Source organism: Plecotus auritus (genome assembly GCF_963455305.1).
Source record: "Plecotus auritus genome assembly, chromosome: 3".
Taxonomy (NCBI): Eukaryota; Metazoa; Chordata; class Mammalia; order Chiroptera; family Vespertilionidae; genus Plecotus; species Plecotus auritus.
The window spans coordinates 19,467,751-19,481,723 of NC_137772.1; positions in this window are offsets into that span (position 1 = coordinate 19,467,751).

Consider the following 13,973-nt stretch of genomic DNA (forward strand, 5'->3'; position numbering starts at 1 on the left):
GGGGCATCAAATTCTCTTCACCTCGTTAAATCTGTTTCAGTGAGAGTTTTTTGTTTTACTTCCAATTGTGTGCAGTTGTCACAACAGTACATCATGTGGTTGATAGAAAGGCCCAACAGACCCAGACGACAAAGTTTCTTTATTGGCGAAGGATACAGAATCTCAGAGAGAGAGAGAGTTCTGCAAAGTGGATGACAAAGCACATGCTGCTGGGCAGAGGCAGAGGTTCCAAGATCTCCCAAGTTCTCATTTTTCATGAGTTCCCCTGTGGTTTTTGTATCCTCCCCTCTCCAGGCTGCGCCCCCTCCCCACCAGCAGAGTGTGTTTTGGAAGCTCTGCCATATGGACCTGCCTGATCACCAGGTGCAGGTAACTGGAACGAAATGACCACAGAACATTATAGAGTATTTACTGTAAGAATAGATGGACTGAACTTGAGTTTCCCAGGGAGAGCACCATTCTTCAGCAGTCTCAGGCCGCAAGTCTATCTCCTCCCGAAAGTATTAATTACTTTATCTTCATGTTGTCAGGCGAATCTCTGACAGTTGTTTAGAATACAAAAACACTGTAGTCCCATCAGATTGTTAAAATAACAGAAAAGAAGATTTTTCCTATTCAAAGAGGCTGTGATAGAATTAAGCAAGAGCATGAAAGATCCCGTGGAATGACCTTGAAGTCATTTTAGAGCTAAATATACTGTAGGAAAAATAAAGGTTAGCTATCCTCACACTTCACCTATAGCCGTGGTCGGCAAACTGCGGCTCGTGAGCCATATGTGGCTCTTTGGCCCCTTGAGTGTGGCTCTTCCACAAAATACCATGGCCTGGGTGAGTCTATTTGAAGAAGTAGCATTAGAAGAAGTTTAAGTTTAAAAAATTTGGCTCTCGAGAAATTTCAATGGTTGTACTGTTGATATTTGGCTCTGTTGACTAATGAGTTTGCCGACCACTGGCCTATAGCAATGTGACGGGGCAGCCCCATTGTAATCAGAAGGCTGTTAGTGGTTTGGTTAATGAAAGGGGGGGTTAAGTAAGTCTGACATTTAAGGGCACAGGGCTAAATTTCTCAGGGTACCAAAGTAACTTACTTTTCACTTAACGAAGGGTGCAAAGGGATGGGCATCCCAGAAGCTTTTAAGGAAACCTTTTAAGCTTAGTTGGAATAATAAAATATTTGGAAGTTGATGGAATATTCTGTTTCATGAATCGGTATCTGTTAAGATAGTCTTACAATTTCTGAATATAAATTACTTTTAATTTCTTCAAAGGCCTATTGTAGCTGATTAAGGGTAGGGATATTTAAGCTGGGGAGTGCTGAATGTGCAAGATAGTGAGGAACAAGGCAGGAGAAAAAGGCGTCTGCTGGAACTCTGTAAGCCTTAGAGAAGATGTGGGGCTTATCAACCCCCAGGCCCTCTTTGTCTTAGGACCTAATGGGGGCACTTTATTATTTTTGTTGATTCACTTGAATTTTATACAGTTTAAAGCATCCAGCAAGAATCTGTCAGTTTCTTTCTTTTAAAAAATGTTTTAATAAATGTATTGCGGCGACACTGGTCAGTAAAACTACATAGGTTTCAAGTATACAATTCCATAATATGTCATCTGTACATTGCATTATGAAAGCAACACATGAACAAAAAAGACAGTTTCTTTTGTTCCTTTGGCTCATTTTCATGCTGTAAGTGACTAAAGGAACATTTACTTCACTGGTTCAAGAGCACCATCTACTGGTTAATTCTGGTAATTCAGATTATATGGTGCACAGGAATCCAGATCATTGGTTTCTGGTTATGGGTTCAGGTCTGTGGCTAATGGGTCGAGATGTTAAAGGAGAGAGAGGTGTTTACTCTGGGCCAGTTTCTGTGACCCACGTAGAAGCTGGACTCTGTGCATTCATTTATAGAGCAGCAGGAATTTAAGTCTAAGTCTGTCAACCAGTTCCTATGTGCTGGGCATAATAGAATTTATTTCTCTTGTCAACTGGAGATCTTCCTTGGACCTATACTGAGAAAATTTCGTGGCTTCCTACAGTTTAAAAAGGAGCTTCTTAAACATTTTTTTATCTTTTCACCTATCCTACCCCCCAACAGAGAACTCATTACATCTGGTCTCCAAACCTCGATTCTAAGTGTCTTGGAGATAGAATTGAATTCCTGTAGAGAGCATCTCCGAAGCCTCTGCTAAGTACCATACTGCTTACCACCCTACATGGGACCCATCTTCAGGCCACCCATCCCATCTGTGATAACCGTAGTCCCAGGATAACTGTGTGTTATGAGCTCAATTGTGTCTCCTGTCTCCCCCCAAGTACATATGTTGAAGTCCTAACCTCCAGTGCCTCAGAATCTATTTTTGAATATAGGATTTTTAAAGGGGAGATAAAATTAAAATGGGGACATTAGGGTGTTCTTATTAGAAGAGGAGATTAGGACACAGACACTTGCAGAAGAAAGACCAGGGGAAGGCACAGGGAGAAGACGGCCGTCCACAAGTCAAGGAGAGAGGCCCCAGAAGAATCCGAATCTTCTGACACCTCGATCTTGGATTCCAAATGTCTTTTGTGTAAACCACCCAGTCTGTGGTACTGTATGACAGCTCCAGCAAACGAAAACACCTTGCGTCTTTCATTGTTTAAATTTATCCTGTAAAACTGGATAAACCATTTAAACAGCCTTTCTCTGAGCAAAGTTTTTTCATTCGCACACATCCTGTGGGGTCCTGTGACTATTTCTTCGATATTTAGACCATATTCAGGAGATGCTGAACTCAGTAGAGGGGAATGGAGGAGAATCAAACCAGGAGTAAGCTCCTGGGTGTTTGCAAATGCCCCGTCTGTATTGTTAAGGACTCTAAGAACCTCTCACCTGGAACACAAGGCCTTTTGCAGCTTGGCACCAACCCTCCTTATATTAATACTAAACTGAAAAGCAAAGTCGCAAATACAGTACATGTTCATTGGAAAAAATAGAAATGCAATTAGAAAAATAAAATTCCTATAACATCCCCACTCAGAATTAACTATGGTTTTCAATTAGGGGTTTGCTCTCTTGTTCACTTTGATATAAATTCTGACATCTTGTCATGTTCACGCACATTTGTTTGTTTTGTCTTGTTAGTCCTCATCTGGGGATATTTTTCCCCATTGCTTTTCAGAGAGAGTAGAAGGGAGGCAGGGGCAGGGTTGGGGTGGGGGGGACATACAGAGAGAAACATCTACGTGAGAGAGACACATTGACTGTTACCTCTGCCACGTGCCCCGACCCCACAACTGAGGTATGTGCCCTGGAACCTATGACTTTTCAGTGTGCAGGCTGACATTCTAACCACTGAGAACACCGGCCAGGCCCACAACACATTTTTAATGGCTACACAGTATATTGTTGTACGACATGCCATGCTTTATTTAACTCGTCTCCTAATTTTGGGTACTTAGAACATTTCTATTTGCTGCCACTGTGCTGCAATGGCAATCTTTTAAAATACTTTTAAGAAATGAAAATCCTCGCCGAAACCGGTTTGGCTCAGTGGATAGAGCGTCAGCCTGCGGACTGAAAGGTCCCAGGTTTGATTCCGGTCAAGGGCATGTACCTTGGTTGCGGGCATGTCCCCAGTAGGGGGTGTGCAGGAGGCAGCTGATAGATGTTTCTCTCTCATCGATGTTTCTAACTCTCTATCCTTCTCCCTTCCTCTCTGTAAAAAATCAATAAAATATATTAAAAAAAAAGAGAAAGAAATGAAAATCCTCGACATAAATTCCTGGATATGGACTTGTAGGGTCACAACTTCCCATTTTAAGGCTTTGACATCTATGATCAAATTGTTCTCCATAAAACGGACAGTCATTTCCTCAGCCTCACCAGCACTGGTATTACCATTCTTTTGTATTTTTTGCCAACCAGATAGGTCATATAATTTGAATTTCTTTCATTATTAGTGAGGATCAAACATTATTTCTTGAGTTTCTTGGTAATTGTGCTTTTTCTTTATTCATTAAAAATTGTGTCTTTTGAAAAGCACCTAAAATTATGAAACCGTTTTATGGGTTAAGAATTTAACTTTTTCTCTGTTATATTTATTTCTAATTTCCCTCTCTTTTGCCATTTACCTTTTAATTATATTCATATACCCATTACACAGGAGGAGATCTTGGTGCCTATCTGGGTCCACCTTGCTTCTCTATGAGTTTACCAGAAAAGATGTTGCTCTTGCCTCTGCCCAAGTTTTCAGGCAGGAGAATGGGCTGGAGTCCAGAGAGGTGAACAATGCTTCCATTCTAGTATAATTTTCCTGTCAATGGAACTGCCTGGCAATCAACTAATTGACTGTCCATAAGGAAAAATTTTAAATAAACAACACAGTCTAATCCTATATGAAGAAAAGAGTAATTCTTTTATTAGCAGAACTCTGGCTCTGCCCCTAGGAAGAATGGTTCCCATTGTTGGGCTATTTCTTGCTTTTGATGAGTCCTGGGGCATTCAGATAGGCCTCACCAGATTTCAGTGTCTGCTTTATTTATCAACTAACAGTACTGAATAGGATTAAATTCTTATCCCAGATGTCACCTCCCCTCCCCCCCCCCCCCCCCACCACCTCTCCTGTCTCCGTCATTGAACTTGGCATACTTAGCTTGGACTCTCCGCTGAGTGTACCTTGGAAAAATCTAGAGTTCACTCCATGACTTAAAAAAAAAAGAATCCCAGGTTGTTATGATGTACTTTGCTTCTGTGTCAAGAAGTGCATTCTCTTCTCAACTTCTTCCCTTGTATACCAGTGGGAGTGGAATTTATTCACACAGGAAGACTTTAAGAGCCGTATGGGCTTTCCTAGGGATTTCAGCAGGCGGTGTGAATGCATGTGTAGGGGGTTACACGTTACACTCCACGGCCAGCAAACCTATCTGGATATTCTTGTCCTTCCCAAAGTCTCCTTTAGGCCGTTACACCACTGGGGGTGTCCTCATGCTGTGCCCAGCTTTAAGGCTCCTTTCCTTCCTCCCCACCCTAATTTCTCCCGAGAACTTCAGGTTCTTCCCCCTGAGCAGCATGGGCCCTCACTCTTCGGTTTTTATTGTAGGCACAAGCCAGGCCCTTAGCGGGAACTCACCTTTCGCCTCCAGACTTATCATGACATCGACTCAAGGGAAAGTCACTGCTTCCCTCCAGAGGATTTCTGATGAATACAGTTACCTCTGCCTCTTCACACACATGTGCACAAAGACCTCCTTTGGAAAAGGGGTGACAGGGTGTTCTATCTAATTCCAACTTCCTGCAGGGGCTTCCATGAGGCCAATGGGGTAGCTTTGAAGTGTATTCCCCACAATGGGAAACACAGGGACTGGGTCTGACACCTGCATAGGAACCCAGAGGGACTGAAGCTGCTGTGGTGGCATAGCCAGGAGAGGTGCTTGTGCTGGGAGCAGCCTGCTCTCCTGGAATGCGTCAGGGCCCAGGATGTGTGACTTCCCTATGGACACACGTGGACCAAGTGGGAGGGAGACCTGGTGGGTGGTCTCCTCGGCCTGTTGTGCAGGGTTGACTGGAGGAGTGAGGGAGACTCAGCACGAGGAGGCTGGTAACACTGCCTCTGGATGCCAAAGGGTTGACGAAGGGGTTGCCAAGAGGCCCCCGGGTCATGGGGACCTTGAGGACCTTCTGAAGAACCTGTGGAAAACACCACCACAACTCGTGTAGCTTGCAGCCAGACCCGTGTGGGAATACTCATGATGCAAGAATCCCACACCTCCTCACTCATTGCCATCCCCTTCCATCCCAGGAGGGGTCTGAAATTACAGTTTCTCTGCAAGGAAGAAGTAGCTAGGGGAGAGCAGAGGGCAGAAGAACTACACACCCACTCCTCATTTCTGAACTGAAGCCAGCAAAAGTGGAGGGACGGAGAAAATACAACACGGAGCTAAATCTGGGAACTTCCACTGTTATATGGGACTAAGTATTTCAGCTTTTGAATTGATGTTATTTTTAAAAGTGACCGAAGGATATTTTATTATCTTCCAGGAGTTCAGAATGTCATGTGTCCTGCACCCAGCCCCACGCTCACCGGTGGTGCCCAGCACCTTCATGCTCTCTGTCTTCTTAGAATGCTCTCCATCCAGCGAAACCTGGCTCTCTCCTCAAGGCCCAGCTCAGCGTCACTCCACCAGGAAGCTTTCATGGATCCACCCAAGTAGAGACTTTTTTTTTTTTTTTTTTTTTTAATTTCAGAGAGGAAGTGACAGGGAGAGAGAAACATACATGATGGGAGAGAATCATTGATCGGCTGCCTCCTGCAGGCCCCACACTGGGGATCGAGCCTGCAACGCAGGCATATGCCCTGACCAGGAATCAAACCGTGACCTCTTGTTTCATAGGTTGACACTCAGCCACTGAGCCACGCCAGTTGGGCCCAAGTGGAGACTTTCGTTGACCCCTCTACATCCTCTTAGCACCTTAGTTAAATTATTCGGTTAGTATAACATAGACTTGCACCTAGAATTTCACAGAAGTCTATGCTAAGCAGAAATAGGGTAATTTTCTAACCCTGAAACAAACTAGTTCTCGCTTTTGCATCGATGTCAGTCTCTCTGTGCTCCTGAGAAAATGAGAAAAATATCACTTCAAAACTTGATGGAAAAGAAAATTAAATTCTTAGCCCTGGGGCCTGTGGAATCGTGAACTGTCACCTTCACTGCCATCCCAGCAGGGGTCCACACCCTCCACGGCTGGTGAGTTTAAGAAGCTGAAGCACAGCTGAAGTGATACGTTTTTATTTACCCTTCCTGCTTGTGGCAGGCTGCGTGCTGTCAATTTATTCCTGCGGTTTCTGAAGGGCTGCAATCTGATGCTTTCCTCTGCTCTGAGAGCCCCTTCCTGCCAAGCGATGCCTGCCTGGGGATACATACTACTGCAAAAAATGGAGCCAGTCACAGAAACAGGTCACAGAAAAACTTAGGACCTTGTTGAGGTGGAGAAGTCACTAAATTGGGAGACACCATGACTCTGAAATCCCAGGGTCCCAGAATGTTGCTGGAACTGGGGTTTTGCTTTGTATAAGACTATGGTGGCTGGGGAATGTCTAAGCAAACCCATTTTTTTTTTTTTTTAATCTATGGGAATAACAACATTATTGTCATCTTTTATTTATTTTGTTTTATTTTTTCATTTTCACCTTCTTTTAAATAAAAGAAGATGGGCCTCATTTAGAGGTGTTGGTGTCATCCCCAGTTAAGGCAACCTCAATGATGGTGTTAAAAACACAGTTTAGTTAAGAAGAAAAGGAAATTATGAAGTGTGTTCCCCCTCCCCAATCCTTCCTCTTTACCCAGTGAAAACTTCAAGCATATTCTTGGCTAAATGGTTCAACCTTATCAATTTCTTCAATGAAATTTCCAGTTCATGAATGTAAAAAATACTTCAATGGCTTAATAACAAAATGAACGTTCCCCAGCAAACAGGAGGATTTTCTAAGACCAAAAATAAAGAAAAACAAAAGCAAACAGAAACCTCTCCAGAAAGGACAACAATGAACAACTTGGTATGAAAAACTAATATGTAATTGGATTCTGAGTACCAATGGCCTATCATAGTTATTTTTAACTAGAGGCCCGGTGCACAAAATTTGTGCACGGTGTGTGTGTGGGGGGGGGTGTGTCCCTCAGCCCAGCCTGCACCTTCTCCAATCTGGGACCCCTCGAGGGATATCTGACTGCCTGTTTAGGCCCTAAATGGGCAGTCAGACATCCCTCTCACAATCCAGGAGTGCTGGCTCCTAACTGCTCGCCTGCCTGCCTTCCTGATTGCCCCTAACCACTTCTGCCTGTCGCCTGATCATCCCCTAACCACTCCCCTGCCAGCCCGATTGCCCCTAACTGCCCTCCCCTGCTGGCCTGGTTGCCCCTAACTGCCCTCCCCTGCAGGCCTGGTCCCCCCCCCAACTGCCCTACCCTGCAGGCCTGGTCCCCCCCCAACTGCCCTACCCTGCAGGCCTGGTCACCCCTAACTGCCCTCCCCTGCAGGTCTGGTTGCCCCCAACTGCCCTCCCCTGCTGGCCTGATCACCCACAACTTCCCTCCCCTGCTGGCCATCTTGTGGCAGCCATCTTATGTCCACATGGGAGTGGCCATCTTTGACCACATGGGAGCAGCCATCTTGTGTGTTAGAGTATGGTCAATTTGCATATTACTCTTTTATTAGATAGGATCATTCCACATAGTATTTCTAGGTATTTATGGGCTGAACTCCAAACAGAAAAATGAAGAGGAAGAAGCAAGCCTGTTGCATAACAAGGATTATACTTCATAGCATCCTTCCTGTAAGTGTGGTTTAGTTCAGGTTACCCGAGTTTTAGCTAAATTTATGTAAGAATGACATCTTAAAAATTATTATAGGGATTAACTGTATTGCTAGTCAAAAAAGCAAGTTTCCTTAACCTGTAAAAGTTTTCAGCTATCTGGGTCAGAGGAGGCCGAGGTTGCTGGATGTCTTGCTAAGAGACCTGTTTAAAAAAGTAGAAAAATGAAAACCTCACGGTAGTTCACTTTTGGAGTAAATATATGCTTAACATTCTGAGGGGATCTTTCAGTGCAAGAAAGAATTTTCTAGTACACTATGCAGAAAATCTAAAAGATGCATTTTTTGGGGGAGTGGGTGGGGGGGGCTCTTTGACCTTTGAAAATATTCTATTTTCTCCCACAAATGGGGTACAGTTTTTTGCAGGAGAAACATTTTGAAAATAATGCTCCTGTATATGAAGTTTCAAAGCTAGTTCTGAACTATTAAACTTTTTTTCTGCATTGAACACTTTGTTATAAAGAACAAGTCACTTAAAAAATAGATGCCTCCTTTTCACAGTCTCACTGTGAGTGTAAATGGAAAAGATTGCTTTCAGCTGTCACTCTCCCTGGCTTTGTCTCTCACCCACTTTCTTTATTTTAAGTGGGAGGGTTCGGTTTCAGTGCATGACTTGTGTCTTTCTGTAGATTATTTGCTAGAAGTGCTGGGGAGGAAATGTGATAAAGCTTTACTATGTGTGAACGTCGCATCCATTTGTGGCTAGGGTTCAAGGTCTGGAGAAGGGGCTGCGCACAAATGGATACATTAGACAAGAAATATAAATTTAGATTGCATGGGGAGCCAGATGGAGACCTTCCTCTCTATCGGAGAGGCTCTCTGACTTTCGGTCTCCTTTCCTTTTATTTACTAGAATACACATTTGCCCTTTAGCAAAGCAAACAGACATATCAATGGTAAAGTTTGGTAAACAATAAGAGGATTATCAGGGGATTGCATTCAGCCAGCAGCAGGCAATATTATGCTGATTTTCAGCCCTGCCGAATATCAAAGTCCATTAGCCTTCTAAAGGACTTCTCGCTAACTACTCGTTGGTCTTAGCCTCCAGCAACTATGTTCTCCAGGACAACACTGGTAGGTAGAATGGTGTTTATTCTCCAATATGAAATCAGCCTTGGTAGGTGGGGAGAGGGGCATATGACCCTGATTTCAGGTAGGACACTGGGGCAGCATCTTCCCCCTTTTCAGCCTTTAAAAAATTTTATTGATTGATTTTTAAAGAGAGAGAAACATGGATTTGTTGTTCCACTTATTTATGCATTCATTGGTTGATTCTTGTATGTGCCCTGACCTGGGATCAAACCCACACCTTGGTGTATCAGGACAATGCTCTAACCCACTGGTCAGAGCCTTCAGTCTTATTTTGCTTTTTCTTTCTTTTTTTTAAAAAATGTATTTTTATTGATTTCAGAGAAAAAGGGAGAGAGAGATAGAAACATCAATGAGAGAGAATCATTGATCGGCTGCCTCCTGCATGCCCCCCATTGGAGATTGAGCCTGCAACCCAGGCATGTGCCTTGCCTGGGAATCCAACCATGACCTTCTGGTTCATAGGTTGACACTCAACCACTGAGCAACACCAGCCAGGGGCTTATTTTGCTTTTTCATTCTCCTTTCCTCCTTTCTCCTCCCTCCCGCCTTCTCTCTACTGCCCTTCCTTCCATTTTGTTGCCCCTCCTCCTCCTCCTCATGGAACTTTCTGGACCTCTTTCCAGAGTTGGCTGGAGTTCAAGGGAGAGGCCCCTGGCTCAGGGATCACATGATTTAAACCTAGAACAGATAGAGAAGCTGCTCTTAAATCCAACGGAATGTACTGATGGTTCCATGCTCTGGTCTATTTCCAGTTCTGAAACCAACTCTCACACATTTCCACTGGTGTCTCAAGGAAATCACAAAATCTGAGGTTTCAATGAGGATCAAGCTGGGACACAGCAATAAGCCACCTGGCCACCCCACTGCCTCTAACATTTCTGGGTACAGATTTCTAATGGTTCCCTGACCCCGAAGATTGTCACATCAGCATACAGGGGCTGTTCCCCATTGGCTCAACTGTTTCTTCGTTTCTAAATATATCAGCACCAGGAATCAGCACTTTAAAACACCTTTTTTTCTTTTATTGTTAGTAGTTTCTGAGGAGTAATTTCTAGAGCTTTTGCTCCCTAAGCATGGTATTTTCAGTACATTAACATGCTCTACATTTGTTTTCTGGCGTCAATGCCATGATGCCGATTCCTCTTTATGGGGAAGGGCATGTCCCCCAAGTGCTGGGACCGCAGCCAGAAGACAGCCTTCAGCTCCCTCTGGAAATTGCCCAGGGCTGTTCTTGGGGGCAGCCCGCAGTACTGACCGGTTTCTGAGCAAATGCAGGGCCAGCTGCCCTTACTGCAACACCAACTCAGGGGCCGGCCCAGCTTCTCTGTGCCCCAAGGAAAGGGACATCAACGCTTCATTGGAAGAGGATTAACTGATATTGAAGAAAATACCTTTAATCATGTATAAACACTTAACAGCTGAAGAAAAAGAAAGCGCGGGAAACCAGTTTCCATTAGAAGAGGGATTGGCAGGAGGCAATTTGAAGTAGTTCAAAAGGTGACAGTTTGACTTGGAAGCTGTGCAATCAGGGGCGGGTTTGCCTGAGGAGCCTGGGCTCCAGGATGCACTTGCATCTCTTTAAGAGCCACCATCCATCTGCGAGGGAGGCTTTCCTGAGGGAGGCCTGCTGGATTATCCATCCGTGTAGAATCAGCTTGTCGAAGTGATTCCTTAAAATAAAGCTTCGTAGCAAATTATGAGACTGGCGTGCTGCCTTACTGTGCTGAGGAGGCAGGTACTTTGTAGCAAATTAGAAGGGACATTTTAAGAGAAAAGAAACTGCTAGTGACAGCTGACAACAAAGTTAGAGACAGAAGGACTATTTTGACATAACAGGTGACTACTGAGGACACCAATCCTATTGCATCGGGCTCCATCCCATGACCTCATTTAACGGAAATTTCTTCCTTGAAGCTCTATCTCTAAATATAATCACATTGGGGATTAGGGCTTCAACACAGGAATTTTCGGTTTTTTTTTGCAGGGGGCGGAGGAAACAAACATTCAGTCCATAAGTAGAAGGACTTGCCCCTGTGCCATCTGGGCTCCTACAGGGCATGCACCCAGCAGAGAAATGTCCCCTTAAGTGTTTTTATTCCTCCATTGGTAACACTGGCTAATGACCAGTAAGAATCCTTCCTGCCTGTTTCAGGGGCTAGGTCCTGAGGGTGGGGGATGCAGGGGTCTCCTGGGGACCCTGAATGCTGCAACTTCCTGGTGAAGCAGGCTTATTGTCCAACTCAGCTCCCCCAGTTTGTTATGTCTGATTCGCTTTGCTCCCTTCCTTTATTAATACTAACTAGCTACCTATGGTAATAAAAGTAGAGGTTGTATTTCTCAATAATTTCAGACAAAGCCTCGTTTGTTTCAAATTCAATATAGAAATAACTTCCAACGTAAAACATAATTAAATAAACCTTTTATTCTTCTAAATAGTAAAAAAAAAAAATCACAACTAAAAGGAATTACTTCAATTTTGTAACCGGGGTTGCTTCTCAGTAATGAGGTGGTGGGGGCAGAGAAAAGAGATACATTTTAAAGATATTAAAATGATGTGATTGTTGGGCTTTGGAGTTAGGGGAGGAACCTGGGATAGTGCCCAGTTTCTTGTTTGGGTGAGTGGTTGGATGGTGTTGTTTTAACCAAGGCAGGGTACTGGAGGTGTGTAGGGCTGGATTGAGAAGACAATCAGTGTGTGTCTGTTGAGTTTAGGGGCACTTCTGAAATGTGCTGGTAGGAAAGTAGAGAAGAATGACTTATGGAATAGAATTTAGGAGAGAGTTCCAACCTGGAGATGCAAATTTGGGTCCAGGGTTTGGAGATGTTCTTGTAACATGGATAGAGGTGCTGATTACACTAATTCTCTTAAGGAAGGTCCTAGCTATAAGACAAATCAGGAGACTCATGTGTCTCAGGGAAAGGGAGATAATATTTCACTTCTGCTCAGCAGCCAAAAGGGGTTGCAAAGTGTCCCTCGAGAAGATACTAGGGACACACTTGTCTGCTTCACAGTTTTGTCTTGGCCTGGCCCAGATGGTGGTTTCTGAAGAAATGCACTGAGTTTCAGGGGGCACTGAGCTGCCTCCTACCTGGGCTCCGAGTGTGACTCACTCTCAGTGACAGCAGGGTGTTGAGACAATGAATTGCTGGCCACCTGCCTCCCTTTAGGACTGAATTTAGCTGAGACTTTTCTGCCTTTTGTCATGTTAAATGGTGCCTGCCAGTATCTTGCTTCCTGGAGGCTTGTGCTTAATCTGTGAGAGAAATAAGTGACTCACTCTCTATTCTCAGTCTGCTCTTAAAGAACTCAAGCTTTCTTAAAAGGACCCCAGGGGAACCCCTTCAGGCTCAATATGAAATTCATCTTTATTTCTGAATTACTCATTCCTTTCAAACTAGTTTCCATATCCTGGGAGAAGCAGCTCTCTGCCTGTTTAGTGCTTATTTCATGGGGGCTCTTTTTGCTAGGGTTCTTCTTATGCAGCGTCATCTAAAGTTCTCTCAGACCGATGAATAGCCATCCTCCACATCCTTCAAACCCACTGATAGTTTGATAGCCTGTTCTTATCAATCCAACCTCCAAATGCTCCCAGGATAAGGGCCCTGCAGAAGAGACTGAGAAGAGAATCTGTCTTCAGAACAACCATCCATTTCAGTGTTGTCTGAGTAGAGAAGTGGTCGGCAAACTCATTATTCAACAGAGCCAAATATCAACAGTACAACGATCGAAATTTCTTTTGAGAGCCGAAAACCAACTTCTGCGCATGGGCCACGAAGTTTCAATCGCACTCTACGTGTGTGCCCACACGTGGTATTTTGTGGAAGAGCCACACTCAAGGGGCCAAAGAGCCGCATGTGGCTCGCGAGCCGCAGTTTGCTGACCACTGGAGTAGAGTATATGGGGTGTTATCCAAGGCGTCCCTTGAGATAAACTTAACCGTGCAGGTGTTTGGACATTAAGTAGTTGCTAGCAAAGAGACTACTCTAAGTAAGCAGGACCGAGGGTAGGCATCATCATCTGACCTTACATTAATATAGTTAAAACTGCTAGAGGAATTACGCCACACAAATATATGCAGTTGCAAATCACACAGCACTTTATTACTCACACAAATTCCTGGTGCCGTGGGTACAGGCTTAATGGGATCCCAGAGTGTGGCTTCCTCGGTGGGGCAGCTACGATGTCGTCTGGGCTGATGGCTGGCAAGGTTCCGGTCAGCAGGGAAATCTCCACGGCTTCTAGCACCTGAGATCTCGTGGAGTTGGATCGCCGCTCGAATGGGGCTGTAAGGCCGTGAAGACCCCCGGTAGGTCCTTTGGCAGAGCGACGACCCCAAATCAAACGCCGAACTCGAGTCTCGATGCAAAAGCAAGAGGTTTCTTTATTCAAGCGCGGCGCAGGGACTCAAAGGCAACAGCTCTAACAAGAAGCTGCTGACTGGAGCCCCGAGCTAGGGTGGGCTACAGACTTTTAAAGGCAAAAACCACACGCAGGTGGGAGGCAAGATAGGTTGTTTACGCAAGATAGATTGTTACA